The sequence below is a fragment of the Rhinolophus ferrumequinum genome, chromosome X, assembly GCF_004115265.2.
Source record: "Rhinolophus ferrumequinum isolate MPI-CBG mRhiFer1 chromosome X, mRhiFer1_v1.p, whole genome shotgun sequence".
Lineage (NCBI taxonomy): Eukaryota > Metazoa > Chordata > Mammalia > Chiroptera > Rhinolophidae > Rhinolophus > Rhinolophus ferrumequinum.
The window spans coordinates 89,092,429-89,106,110 of NC_046284.1; the positions used below are offsets into that span (position 1 = coordinate 89,092,429).

General features: G+C 41.2%; 1 pseudogene; it reads right to left on the minus strand.

Moving 5' to 3' along the window:
* Positions 1-833: 833 nt before the first annotated feature.
* On the minus strand, positions 834-13,400 carry LOC117016901 (ubinuclein-1-like; annotated as a pseudogene).
* Positions 13,401-13,682: the final 282 nt, after the last annotated feature.

Below are 13,682 nucleotides of genomic sequence, written 5' to 3' on the forward strand. Positions count from 1 at the left end.
TTCTTTGTCAGGTTAGGGAAGTTTTCCATTATTTCTTCAAACAGGTTTTCAATTCTTTGTGCTCTCTCTTCTCCTTCTGGTACCCCTATGATGTGAGTATTCATATGCTGATGTTGTCCCAGAGGCCCCTTAAACTGTCCTCATTTTTTGGATTCTTTTTTCTTTTTGCTGTCTGATTGGGTTTTTCTGCTACCTCATCTTCTAAATTGCTGATTCAAACTTCTGCTTCAACTAATCTACTGTTGATTCCCTCTAGTGTATTCTTCATTTCAGTTATTGTGTTCTTCATTTATGACTTTTTTTTTTAAATGTTTTCTATCTCTATTTTTGTGTTTCCTGTCTCTTTGTTGACGTTCTCCTTGAGGTCATTGAGCATCCTTATAACCAATGTTTTGAACTTTGTGTCTGTTAGAGTGCTTATTTCTAATGTATTTAGTTCTTTTTCTGAATCTTTGTTCTGTTCTTTCATTTGGACATGTTTCTTTGTCTCCCCATTTTGGCTGCCTCCCTGTATTTGTTTCTGTATATTATGTAGAGCTGCTATGTCTCCCAGTCTTAGAAGAGTGGCTTTATGTCGTAGGTGTCCTGTGGGGTCCAGTGGTGCAGTCTCCCTGGTCATCAGAGCCAGATCCTCCAGGTGTGTCCCTTGTGTGGGCTGTGTGCCCTCCTCTTGTAGTTGAGCCTTGGTTGCTGTTTGCACATCAGTGGGAGGGATTGACCCTCAGGCTCATTGGTTGTGACAACTGGCTGTGATTACGGTGGAGTAGCTGTGGTGCAGGGACTGACCCTACAGAGCAGGATTCACTTTAGCAGACCTCTGGTACCTGCCCAGTCTACCCTTTGGGTGTCTCATCTGCAGAGGCGGCTGGGTGGTGCTCCAGGCTTGGTCCGAAGCTGATCACCAGGTACGCCGGCTCTGAGGCCTCCTGGGAGGGGCTCCACCACGGGCCAAGTTCAGTTGCAGCCTGTGCCCGGCCTGGGGCCACCTGACATGAGCCACAAAGCAATCCATGGATGGCCACTACCTGCACTGGGCTTGGAGTTTCCTGGGACAGGCTAAGCCTGTCCTTAGGGTGACTCAGCAAGAGGTGCAGGTCATGCAGAGGCAGATGGTGCTTGTTTGGGATTTGTGAACCTTTGGGAGATTTTAGGAAAGTCCATAGCATAAACCAAGACAGGCTGTTGGAAAAGCCACTAGGAGCAGCTTGTGTGGTCCCACAAGTTGGGCCAGGCAGGATCTGGAATCACCAAGGCAAAACAAGTGGTGTTGTCCAGGTTGATGGAGACTTAGATATGGCGGCAGCCTGCATCTGTGTGCTGGGAGGGAGGGCTCAACAAATAAACAATGGCTTTTGCCAGCACTTCTGTCCGGTAGAAAGCTGCCCCTCCAGTCCTCGATCTGAGGCCAGGCAGTTCAGCTCCTTCCTGTATGTCCCTGGTGCCTTTTGAGCTGCTTCTTCAGTGCTGGAGCTCAGAGCGAGTGAGTCCATCAGCAAGTAACTCCATTGGCGGCCCTTTAAGAGGAACACCTGGGGCTCCAGCCACCCTCCATCTCACTCATCCACAATCTCTTCTCATTTTCACAGCCAGAAGTTGAGGGGACTTCTCTTTCTGGCACTAGAACCCTGGACTGGAGAGCCTAGGGTGGGGTTGGAACCCTTTGCTTTTTCAGGGGGTACCTCCACAGCCAAGATATCCCTCCTGATTTTTAACTTCCACATGTAGCTGTGGGACTAGCCCATTCTGCATCTCTGCTCCTTCTTATCAGTCTTGAGGTGGCTTCTTCTGCATATCCTTAGTTAAAGGACTTCTATTTAGGTAGACTTCAGGCGATTCTCAGTGATGGTTATTCTATAATTTAGTTGTAATTTTGATGTGCTCGTGAGAGGAGGCAAGCACAGCGTTTACCTGCTTCACCATCTTGACTGGAAAAAAACATAATCTCCCTATCTTAAGGTCAGATTTGGGATCTTAATTACAGCTGCAAAACTTCACAATATTACCTAGATTAGTACTTGATTGGATAACTGAGAGGTGTGTATCATGGGCCTATAATCTTGGGAACCATTTTTGAATTTTGCCTACCACATGGTGTAAAGTAAGTGTCCGTATTTCTTTCCACCTGGATCACCATTTTATTTTTGCTTTGGAAAATTTAAAACACATACAAAAGTAGAAAAAATAATTTCATGAATCTATGTTCCCAGCAGCCAGTTTTTATGATTCCACATGGCTAATCTTGTTTTATCTATGTTCCAACTTTCTTTTCCTCACCCTCTAGATTATTTTTCAGGAAATTCAAGACATACCAGTTCATGTGTAAATGCTTCTGTATGTATCTTTAAAGACAAGAACATGTCCTTCCATGTCCTTAGGGACGCTTCCATACCCTCAGGGATGCATTACCCTCCCAGCATTAATATATGGCCATACATGCGCGGAGTATTACCAACCCAGGAAACACACCTGAGCTTTGGTGTCTGGACTTTGTATTGGGGTTTCATTAAGTAGGCACAATTGATTGAATCATCACCCATGTGGTTGAACTCAGTCTCCATCCCCTCTCTGCTCCCAGAAGTCAGGCTAATATCATGTGGCTCATAGCCCCAACTCTCTAATCATGTGGTTGGTCTTTCTGGCCTGGACAGCCTCTATACTGAGTCATTTTAGTAGCATAAACTATAGGGTGTGGTCTGAGAGACCCACAATGAATAACAAAGACAGTCCTATAACTTGGGAAATTTCAAAGGTTTACAGATTACCTCCCAGGAACAGGGACAAAGGCCAAACAAATTCTTTCTTTTTTTTCCTTCCTTCCTTCCTTCCTTCCTTCCTTCCTTCCTTCCTTCCTTCCTTCCTTCCTTCCTTCCTTCCTTCCTTCCTTCCTTCCTTTCTTCATAACCTCAATATCATTATCACACGTAAAAAGTAAAACAAGTCCTTATTTTCATCAAATATCAAATAAATGTTTTATTTCCTCCCCATTATCTCACTAAAAACAAACAAACAAAAAAACCTCAGTTGATTTCTACAAATCAGTATCCTAACAAGCTTTACACATTGCACTTTGTTGATATGTATCTTAAATTTCTTTTAGCTTATAGGTTCCCCTTTTCTTTTTTTGTCTTTTTCTTTTTTTTGCAACTTATTCATGGAAGAAAATAAGTCATTTGTTCTATAGAGTCTACCACATTATGGATTTTGCATAAGTTGCATAACCATGAAATTCACCCAGATAGTGTTTACACTTGACATATTTTAATTCACTTAGCTAGAGCAGACCGTTGAAACACATCTTGTGGTACAAAGTTCACAGGCACAAGCAAACACTCTAAAGACCTTTGTGAAATAGTCACTAGTTTAGTGAACAGCTTGGTGACTTGGGAACTCTAGAATATCTATCCTAGTCTGTCCTTGATCCGTCCTACAAGCTTAACTTCATGTCACTCTTATGTTAATGTATACTCCAGTTCTTGGAAAGGTCTAGGATGTCAAGGCCTGTTCTATATGACAGACACTTCATAGAAGTCTGTCACTCTAGCCCTGCCTAAGGGGATTTCTAAGAATAAAACAAACTGGCCTGTCTGTGACTTCCCATAAAGAGATGAAGATTTGACCAAATAAGGGCTTTTGGGGGTTGGGGGGGTCCACTTGTATGAATTCTGGAAAAACAAAACTGGAATTCTGGCTAGATTGGGAATTGGGTGTTCTGGGCCCAGATGACCTTCAAGTCAGGATGGCACACATTTACAGAATTCAACTGTCAAAAGCTCAACTAAATAAAACTGGCTCTGTCTTAAAAACAGACAGTCTTTTTAAAAAGTTCTTTGAGAAGTAATCAGAGGGCGAAAATGGATGTGACTTACCTAATTCTGCTCCACCATAAAAGCATTGAAATTATGTCTTCCTATAATATGGCATGCCATGAACAGTCCTGTCCTATCTAATGCATTTATCGTAATGGTGAAAACTGAGCCCAAGATAAGTTCCTTTAAAAATCCTATCACAATTATCTTAAGATTGATGGATCTACATGTCTTTTGTCTAAAAGAGCTTCATTGTCATGTTCAGAAGAAAAAAATTATCCTCACAATGAGTATACATTAAATGATCTTAAGATATTTTTAAAGAGACAAGGCTAGGGCTCACTGCTGTGGCTTTAGTCCAGGTTTTTTTTCCTGTTGACCACACTGAGGATGGATGTACACCATGACAATTCCATGGATCCTCTTATGGCCAGCAGGAGCCCTTGGTCAATGAGACTCCATGAGGTACTCTGACCAAATGCCAAGGTGTTTGGCAGATTTAAAATGTAAGTATACAAACTGATCTGCCACAGTGCTGGAACTCAGAAACACATATGCTCCCATATTACAAACCCAATACTCTCTCCATCCCAAGATCTGTCTCTCCATTAACTGTCCAGTGACATAATTATGAAGCCCAGGAAAGGTCCTTTTGAGGAGCACAGGCTGTTAACTATGGTGGGCTTCAGGGACGAGGTCAGGATTTTGTTCCTCCCTGGCTCCCATCACTAGAATCTTCCCTTTACCACTAAAGCCAGCTTTTGGGACTGTCTTGTGGAGGAAGGCTATATACCTGGGAGTAAGTTTTCAGGAGGAAATGGCACTCTGAATTTTCATTCCTCCAGAACTGCTAGAAGCAATCCCATGTTGGGAGCTAGAGCCAAGAAGGGGAGCCTTGTAAGATAGCCCTGAAGAGTGGTGGAATGTCGTTTTACCATGTGGCTCAGAGAAGTGGAAGATGAGGCTGGCGTCATATGAGATCTGTGTTGGAGGCTGGAGTGCCTCCTGAAGAGGCTGCCATGGAGGGTTGGACACAGGAAGATTTTGGTTCTGGGAGGTTGTTGCCAAATGGAACTTGGTGGGATGTGGGAGTGAAGCTTTATGCTCTTCAGTGCCTGCATACAAGACTGACTTTTTCTGGGCTCTGAGGTGTCACAATTTAGACTGTTGTTCTGGAAAGCTTTGCTGAGGGGAACCTGGTAGGAGAGCTCTTTGTAGCCAGAACTCTTGGGATTTTTCTCCACAGACTGCTCCAGTGCCACTGTCTGTTCAGACAGATTATTGAGGGTGTGGTTACAGAGAGCTAGAAAGTGATGGTCCAGAGACTTAGGCTTTGGAAAATTCCCTTTTTAAGTTCGTACATAAAGACTTGTGACTTTTAGGTAAAGCAGTTGGGCTGCCAGTTTGGCTGATAGGATGAGAACCTTTTTACAAGGCTTAGTCTGTGATTCCTTCACCTTGACTTTGAAGGAGCCATTACTTTCTTCTTGGTCAGTATCCATGTCAGGGACCCATGGTGCGGTCTGCTCTCCTTTCACAGAGACCTGGTCTGTACTCAGCTTTGGGGCCAGAGAGTTTGGACTTGAGTATCTAGAAAAGCTGTCATGCAGTCCTGCCCAGTCTGGCTCTTGTTTCTTTCCAGGTCATAGCCTTCCAGTTTCATCATAACCACCTGACAGCATCTTCCTGATTTCAGCATTCCATTGTAATTTCTTACAGCCTCTGTTCCCCTTTTCTTCTTCCTTACTCAAACACATCTATTCTCTCGGCTCCTTGTCTTTCTCCTCTTCCAGCATCTCTGCAATCTTTGTTTGTGTGTGTATGTGGCATTCCTCCTGGTACTTGGCCATCTGCCCTGGCAGTGCCCTGCCAATAGCTTCTTTAAGTTTCTATAGAGTCTCCTTCAGCTCCCAGAGATGAAATTTTTGAGCAAATGTGACCAGGGTCTCCTTGCTGCAGGGCAGGAATGAAGTCAGATGGCCATGCACCTCAGATCAGACCTGGCTGCCGAGCTTCTAGGTTTGTACCTCCATCATGCCCAATTGGATACCCCTTATATCCTGGGTGGAAAACTTCTGTTCGCACTCTCCCTTAGCCTGAACCAGCTCTTCATTGTGCATTTCCAGGGGCACTAGCAGGCCTTCAAGAGTGGAAGAGAACTGTCTGAATTTCTGGTCCAATCTCACCCCACAGTAATCTCTGATATCATCAATATCACAGAAGGGTCTTCCTTTGGGAGACTCAGTGAGCAGCTGTTTCAAGTCCAAATCAATCAGAGAAACCATGGCAGTGACCTCGTGAAGCAAACTGTTGTCAGAAGCAGAGCAGAAGCTTGAAGCAAGGGTGGGAGGGGTTACCCCATTCCCACAGGCTTATGCTCCTCGTGCCTTTTCCTGGGCCTATTTCTCTTTCTGAAATTTCATGCATATCATGTAGAGCCTTAAGAACATTTATTATTCTCCTTCTCTTTACCAGCACTGAAAGCTCTGAAGGCACTTTGGGAAAACCTGTGCTTTGTTCATTTCTTCTCACTATTGAAAGTGTCATCTTTTTTCTTTTTTCTCTTCTCACCACCTTCCTTCAACTTCTTCTTTGGTGATTTTTCTTCTTTAATGAAGATATTGTCAGATTCTGATATTTGTCATCACTGGAAGATTCTCAAGTGAATGTAAAATCCTCAATGCTTGGAGGTCAGAGTAGCAGGAAAAAGCTCATCAGATGCTTCAAGTCAAAACCAGTTGGTGGAAGAATCAGATTTATCATACTTAACCCCCATACCAGTCAAGTCCTATGTTGAGTCTCTTCTATGATTCTTTCCACCCTTGTTTCAGGATGAAGACCTCCCACTTTTTCCTGTGCACTCTTCACCAGCTGTGGGTAGAAGAATGCTTGGCAGAGCTCTCTGTGTGCGTAAAAGCAGTGAGTGTAATCTGAACAGTTGCTGCAGCCAGCTTAGGATCTCAATGCTCATCTGCTCTCCCAACCTCCACTTGCCCAGATTTCTTTAAAAATATGGGATTTGGAGGGTCTGGGAGAGAGGTGAAGTGGATCCTAGGGGTGTTTCTGACATGACTACAAATAAGTCTTGGCAGTTGTTAATGTTTGGCTTCTTTGTCACAAGTGTGATAACACTGTGGGCTGAAAATGTTCCATCGCTTGTGGGGTGGGCCAGATGCATCGGCTGCAGCTCTAGTTATCAAATAGGCCTTGAAGAAAGTCTATCAACAGTGGCCCATGCAGTTCCACGGTCCATGTCCACAGATCAAAAATCTCCCGTAAGAGTCAGGAAAGAGGAGAAATATCAACTCAAAGTCTGTGAAACATCTCAGGGGACAGCACAGTGGCTTGTAGTTAATGCCCTGGGAGAACTTAGAGATCTGGCTTTTCCAAAACCTGTCATTAGAAAAAAAAAAAGCACTCACTGAAAACTCAACAATAAGAAAACAAACAACTGATTAAAAAATGAGCAAAAGATCTAAGCGGACACCCACCAAAGAAGATATACAAATGGAAAATTAGCACATGAAAAGATGGTCAACATCATGTTTCATTAGGGAATTGCACATAAAAACAATAGGGAGACACCACTGCACACCGATTGTGAATGGCCGAAATCCAGAACATTGGCAGCACCTAATGCTGGTGAGGAGGAGGAACAACAGGAACTCTCATTCATTGTTGGTGGAAATGCAAAATGGTCCATCCACTCTGGAAGACAGTTTGGCATTGCTGACATAATTAAATATGCTCTTACCATGTGATCCAGCAATCACGCTTCTTGGTATTTATTCAGAGGAGTTGAAAACTTACATCTACACAAAAGCCTGCACATGGATGTTTATGGTAGCTTTATTCATAATTGCCCAAACTTGGAAGCCACCAAGATGTCCTTCTGTAGGTGAATTGATAAATAAATTGTGGTACATCCTGACAGTGGATGTTACTCTGTGCTAAAAAGAAATGAGCGATCAAGCCATGAAAAGACATGGAGGAGACTTAAATGCACATATTGCTAAGTGAAAGAAGCCAATCTGAAAAGGCTACACACTGTGTGATTCCAACAATATTTTGTTCTAGAAAAGGCAAAACTATTGAGACAGTAAAAAGATCAATGGATGCCAGGGATTGGGGAGGAGAGAGGGATGAACAGGCGAAGCACAAAGGATTTTTAGGGTGGTGAAACTATCCTGTGTGATACAGTAATGGTGGATACGTGTCATTATACATTCTACAAAACCTACAGAATGTACACCACCAACAGTGAACACTAGTGTGAACTGTGGACTTTAGTTAATAATAATGTATCAGTATTTGTTCATCAATTGTAATAAATGTACCAAACTAAACTAAGATGTAAATAAATAATAGGGGAAACTGGGTTGGTGGGGAAGAAGGGACATTTGGGAACCCTATGTACTTTCTGATTGGTTTGTCTGTAAACCTAAAACTGCTCTAAAAAATAGTCTGTTAATTAAAAAAAGAGAAAGCACTCACACCGTGGGAGAACAGAACTTCCACAAGGAGTCTAGCAGATGAGAGTGGCATCTGGAGTACAGTGGACAGCAGTTACTGAGCCCAGTGCCTAGAGGAGAGAAAAGGGAATGGGGCTTCTCTGGGCTATGCCCTGGGTGCACTGCACGAGACTGATGGCCTTAAGGGAGAAGGGAGTGGGGTTTGGGGAGGAGGAGTTGCTTGTGGTCAGAAGTCCAAGGAGTGGGGAAGTAACCCTGCCCCCTTTTCTTTTCTTTATTTTTGGCCTCTTCTTAATAGATGTTATACCTTCACTGATCTCTTGGAGCATCCAAAGCATAATTACTATTAAGACTCTTTCTGTTCATAATATTGACTTCACTTGTATTGAGTTCATATCAGATTCTTTATTTTACTAGATGTTTTTTCCTCAGCATGAGATTTCTTAATATGTACTAGAATTTTTGTTTTCACGTTCATTTGGAGTGTCTTTTCCTTTCTTTTTGTTTTCCTTTTCCTTTGTTTTATTTTCACTTACATTCTAACTTAGTCTGTTGAGCTGTTTGGCAGCTGCCTCAACTCAGCACTCCTTTAACAGCAGGAAATTGAACACAAGAGGCATGCACACCTTCTATTTTCTCGGTTTATTACCCCGTGTACTATTGAAGAACCATTGTGCTTCAATGTGAAAAGTGAAACCACCACTTCCACACTGAGCCAGTGGTATCTGTTGGAATGTGATTCTGCATCTGCTCAGACTTCTCTCTCACCAGGTCCCCAGCCATGGCTTTTTTCCAGGCTGAGGCTTCTGTCTCTGTGTGCACAGACTGCATTAAAATTTTTGTGAACTTGACCCATGTAGAAGTTTGGTGCAGGACAATGGCCCTCTTCTTATCTCTACTTGCTTCTTTTGTACAAACTAATCTAGAATCTTCGCTTCCATTTGCTTGGGACACAGAGAAAACTTTTATGCAGTGAAAGAGGAGGGCAAAGCAGAAATGCAGAGAGAAGCAAAACCTAAAGATGACGACAGAGGAATTCATGAGTTCCCCATTTTCCTCAAGATCTATTCTCTTCCCTTCCTGAAGTCTGATTGTCTAACTTTTCCTTCAATTCCAGGACACACCTCAGTATCCATATAATACACCTTCCATATATTTTTTTGTATAAGCAGAAACGCACTGAGTCCAGTGTGTTTGTGATTCCTCTGCCAAGCACCACTGCACCCCACGCTCTGGGAGTTCCTGCTCCCAGAACTCCTGCTTTGGAGTAGCATTATTGGCTCTCACTGTGCAGTGGGAGAGTTTGGACATCTCTCAATACAAGCAAACTTTGACAGGAAGACAGGGTTTGGTCAGGAAAACGGAGCCACTGTATATATTGCAGAAAGCTAAGAGCTTGAGGGTTTACACGATGTGGGGAAGCTGGGGGAGTGAGGGGTCTGAGGGCTGTTGCTGGAAGGCTACAGAAATAGTCACTGATGCTTCCTTCTAGCATGAAGCACTGGGTGTAGCAGGTGGTTCTCAGAAGTTCTCCAGGAAATTACCACAATTTTCAAGTGTTTAGAAATGACCCAACCAACTTTCTCTTCAGCAGCAAAGTGGGAACTTGAGAAATTTACGAAGCTATGGTATTTGGCCACAATGACTGCAAAGTGGGAAATCATGGACAATTCTGAGAGTGTGGAGTGCACAGAGAGCTCTGAGAAAAGAGAGTTTGGAGAAAAGACCTTAGAAGTGGGTGGTAACCATGCAAAGTTAACAATTGAATCTAAGGACCTTTGAAGGTGTGAAAATTGTCATGTATTGAGAGCCAGAGGACTTTTCCTAAAGCAATATGGCTGAACCAGATGATCTCTGAAGTCCTTTCCAATTTTAAGATATTATCAATCTTTAACAATGGTCCAGGTAGTGTCCCCTGTAGACTCATCAAGAGCAAGGAAAACATGAAAGCTTGTAGAGCTGGACCACTCTTAGTAAAGTGACATGAGCCCCTTGCATACTGACCTGTGTTTGAGAAGGTCATGCTTAACGTTTCAGCACAGTTTGTTTTTCTCATAACTTTCCTCATCAAGCCAACCTTCTTTCCAATCCAGAGCCATCTCCCATTGGTTCTGCCCCACCTTACCTTCTCAGTGCTAGTCCATGAATGATATCGTTATACCCAGCTTGGCTGGAGGGTACAGAATCACTTTTGCCTCCTCTGTCTCCTTGAACAATTTGCTTAACCAAATGCACAAGGACCTGGGACAAAGACTCATGCCTCCTTCCCTCTTAAAATATTATTCCACCTTTTTCAAACCTCTTCTTCAGTTGACCTGTTTTACTCTCCTCCTTGCACTGAATATGTAAAATATTTCTTGTACATTACGAGCTTTGTAAAATATTTACTTGCCTTAGCCACATGATTTTCCAAATGTGTTAATTATGCATTACTCACATACTCTGAGCTTTTACCGGTAATGTCATTTTATTGGGCTGGGGAGAATGTACTTGTAATGGTTACATAATCCTCAGACTTGCTGACAGGGAATTTTATAATATGCTTAAGTGTGGGGGTCCTCATTTTTGATTCATTGTCCTGATGAAATAATCCTTCTGGTATTTTCACCCTTTAGTTGGATGTTAAGGAAGTCAGCATTTTCTTTTATCTGAATATTCAACTTTACTTCCATAGACAAATTTCATTGACACAGTGAAGTAATATTGATGGTCTAAACAGAGAACTCAAAATTCCTATACTAAAGATTAATGTTTTTTTTTTAACCAAAGTAAACCATAGAACATTATTTCTTCCCCTCAAAATAGTTTCAAAAAGGATGCATAGTTCAATACTCATAAACATAGTGAAATTAATTGATCAGAAATGCTACAATTTCTTCATTGTTTCTGTAAATGGTATAATTATTAAATAGACTGACATAGAACACTTGACAGCTCTTTCTTGTACACTGTTATTAATCTTGAAACCAGCTTTATTTGTCAATTAAAAAAAATAAGTCAGTGAAACATGCAGTTAACACACGGCATGATTCTATAACAAATAGACATGATTCATGGTCTAGAGCAGGTTCATGCAGAAACCAACTTTGTCTTTGATTAAATAAATGGCAATGCATGTTTATACAGCCTCCTCCAAGAACTTGAGTAAACCCTGTATTTTAGGCTGAAATGCATACATTACCACTTTGTCGTTTCAGCAGCATGGATTCGATTGTTTTTGGTCAAACATATTTTTGGTGCCATCTGTACAATCAAAGCAGTAATGAATTGTGGCAGTTTAATATGTCCACGGATTTTTTTGACACTCTTCCCAGGTGGGTTCTGTGGCCTCTCCACCTGAATCTGGGCTGACCTTAGTGACTCATTTGTAATCAGTAGAATCAGCAAAACGATCTATGAGGTGTGATAAAAAAAATATGGTGAATGTTTAAAATAAAAAAAATTTATTACAGTAACAGACACATTGAAATTAATCCCCCTCAAAATACTCCTTTTGGGAAGGTTTTGGATGACTGGTTGAATTTCGTTATTTGTGATCGGTCTGTTTAGATTTTCCAGTTCTTCATGGTTCAGCCTAGGAAGGCTATATGTTTCTAAGAACTTGTCCATTTCTTCTAGGTTATTGAATTTGGTGGCATATAGTCCTTCGTAGTATTCTTGGATGATTCTTTCTATTTCTGTGGTGTCCGTGATAACTTCCCCTTTTTCATTTCTGATTTTAATAGTGTCTTCTCTCTTTTTATCTTAGTGAGTCTAGCCAACAGTTTGTCAATTTTGTTAATCTTTTCAAAGAACCAGCTCTTTGACACTAATTTTTCCTGTTGTCTTTTTGTTCTCTATTTCATTTAGTTCTGCTCTGATTTTTATTATTTCCATTCTTCTACTGACCTTGGGTTTCATTTGTTCTTCTTTTTCTAGTTCTTTAAGGTGTAACGTGAGGTTATTCATTTGGGATTTTTCTTGTTTCTTGAGATAGGCCTGTAATGATATAAATTTCCCTCTTAAAAGTGCTTTCGCTGCATCCCAAAAATTTTGGTAGGATGTATTTTCATTGTCATTTGTTTCTATGTATCTTTTGATCTCGCCTCTAATTTCTTCTTTGACCCAGTCGTTCTTTAAAAGTATGTTGTTTAATCTCCATGTGTGTGTGGTTATTCCTGCTTTCTTTTAGCAGTTGATATCCAATTTCAAAGCCTTGTGACAAAAGAATATGCTTGGTATAATTTCAATCTTCTTGAATTTGCTAAGGCTAGTTTTATGTCCCAGTATATAGTCTATCCTTGAGAATGTTCCATGTACACTAGAAAAGAATGTATAGTCTGATGTTTTAGGATGAAGTGCTCTATATATGTCAATTATGTCCATTTCATCTAATGTGTCATTTATGGTTGCTATTTCGTTATTTATTTTCTGTTTGGATGATCTACCCATAGCTGTCAATGATGTATTTAAGTCCCCTAGTATAACTGTGTTTTGGTCAATTTCTCCCTTTAGTTCTGTTAGTAGTTGCTTGGTATATTTCGGTGCTCCTTGATTGGGGGCATAAATATTGATGACTGGTATGTCTTCTTGTTGTATAGTCCCCTTTACCATTATGAAATGTCCATCTTTGTCTCTTGTTACCTTTTTCACCCTGGAGTCTGTTTCATCTGATATCATTATGGCCACACCTGATTTTATCTGGGTACCATTTGCTTGGAGTGTCAATTTCCACCCTTTTACTATGAGTCTATGGTTGTCCTTGTAGCTGAGATGTGTCTCTTGGAGATAGCATATGGTTGGGTTTCATTTTTTGATCCACTCTGTTACTCTTTGCCTTTTTATTGGTGAGTTCAGTCCATTTACATTTAGGGTGATTATTGATATGTGAGGATTTCCTGTCATTGTATCTTTAGTTTTCTGGTAAGGCTGTGTCTCCATTGTTTCTTTGCCTTTTTGTTGTTGTCTATTATTTCTGTGTGGTGGTATTCTATGATGTTTCCCTCTGTTTTTTCTTTTCTTACAGTTTCTATTTCAGTCCTCAATTTTTTTTTTGAGTAGTTACCCTTAAGTTTCTGTAAAAGAAACTTTGATATTTAGAGTATTCCACTTTCTTTAGGACGCTTACTTTCTCCATTCCCATATTCCGATTCAGGCCTTTACTCTCCCCCTTTTTATGTTTTGGTTGCCACAAATTGTCCCTGTTGATGGTGGTCGAATAGCCTCCTTTAGTATTTCTTGTAGTGCAGGTCGTGTGTTAGAAAATTCCCTCAGCTTCTGTATGTCTGGAAAAGTCTTTATTTCTCCTTCATATCTAAAGGATATCTTTGCTGGATATATTATTCTTGGCTCATAATTCTCTCTTTCAATAGTTTGAATACTTGGTTCTACTCCCTCCTGGCTTGTAGAGTTTCTGCTGAAAATC